Here is a 1860-nt window from a genome sequence, read left to right as displayed (position 1 = left end):
ATTAGTGTACATGTTCACTTCTTCGGGTGCGTCATTAGTACAAATGTTCACTTCTCCATAATTTTTCACTGATTGAGATACCTCATCTTCACTGCAACCAGATGATAAGCTCACCACTGTCATAAGCAAGATATCAATTTGCGTTAGCCAATGCATACGTTTACTACGATTTACTCAAGATGCATATAACAACAAATACAAATTAATTAAGCAAGTCAAAGAAACGATTGAATGAATCACAGTATAAAAGCAACAATGATTTGTTATTTGCTTATAGTATGCATCGAGTTGTCATTTACCATGCCAATGAAAGAAACAATTTAACAGATATGTATTGATGGTAGTGATTCATGTGACAACGATTTAATTATATATATGATGTTGTGAAGCGATTTCAATAGAAATCGCTAAAATGAACAGCGATTTGAACACACAAATCACCATCACAAGTGTGCAACAATGTATTTCTGCACGCACACGTTTTTAAATCATACTACAAATATCTTATAAATTGATACTAGAAAACACATAATATCTTACAAATCGATATACATATCACATAATATATTACAAATCAATATGATAATTCAACATAATCGCTTACAAATTGACACTATAAAACACATGATATCTTACAAATTGATATACATATTACATAATATATTACAAATCAATACTAAAATTCAACATAATCTCTTACAAATCAATATTAACAAACAATACAATATCTCACAAATCGGTATATGTTACTACAACTGTGATTTGCGTTACATTGTATATACTGAGTGAATGGACGATACTGGATGGGGTAGAGGCCTTTCCTCGCTTCTGTAAACAAGCATTCTTGTCAGCAGGTCCCACAACCCTACAAATATCTTTAATTTTCCAACCGTAAAAAATACATCCACCTGCAATAACAAAACAATGCCTTAATGGTACTCATGACGACATACGTTCTTTATAATAGTATGATGACATGGAAAGGTACTCACGATGCCTTAATGGCACTTGTTGGAATGTTTGTGCGTCATTCCTTTTTTCCATACTACCTAATAAAAATGAAGAAGAAGAGAAGACTGTAAAAAGAGATGGCCGACAAATGCCCCTATGACGACCACCAATGATCGAACCAGTCAATCGATTTATAGTTATCTCCACGAGGTAGGAACAAACTCAAGAATGTTTTGTAACACAAGGCACGAACAAGAAGGCGACTATGTATTGTAACACAAGCTAAAAACCAAGGCGAGAACCTAAACTCTGAACGACGACAAAGGGTGCTCCAACGACAACAGACGATGGCAAAGGGTGCTCCGACGACATCAGACGTCGACAGTAAATGGTGCGTCAACAAAAGGAGCTCATGTTACAGCAGATGGTGCATCGTCAAAGGGTGATCCGTTGGCAACATAAGAGTTTACTGCTTAGGGCAAAAATGAAACGTTTAGACTTTTTGAAGACTTAAGATCAGAACTCCCTTTTCTTGATAGAGGACATTTTTGTCATTTTCTTGAACCACTGTTTCATGTCGAGAATGGTGGGAAAGGGGTACTTAAGTCTTTGCAACTGCACCAAACTCTGATGCTAAGTGATGCCGACACACACAAGGATACAAGCCCCACATGCTTATATATGTGGCGCTAATTTGGACCCCCCGAACACGCAAACAAACTGTCTTTCAGGGAGAACGCACAACACCCTCCCTGCATTGAGGGGTTCAGATAAGAGATAAATGAAGGCTGTCATGCTATTAGATTAACTAAGTTTTGGAGCGAAGCAGAGGTGCATACCATCCAAAAACTTGTTGAAGCCTTTGAGACGGCGATACATTACCATCATAAGCCTTCAGATCGATCTTCT

Source organism: Nuphar pumila, chromosome 16, assembly GCF_984573655.1.
Source record: "Nuphar pumila chromosome 16, dmNupPumi1.hap1.1, whole genome shotgun sequence".
NCBI classification, from domain to species: Eukaryota; Viridiplantae; Streptophyta; class Magnoliopsida; order Nymphaeales; family Nymphaeaceae; genus Nuphar; species Nuphar pumila.
The sequence above is the reverse complement of the archived record's forward strand: the minus strand, read 5'-3'. Positions refer to the sequence as shown.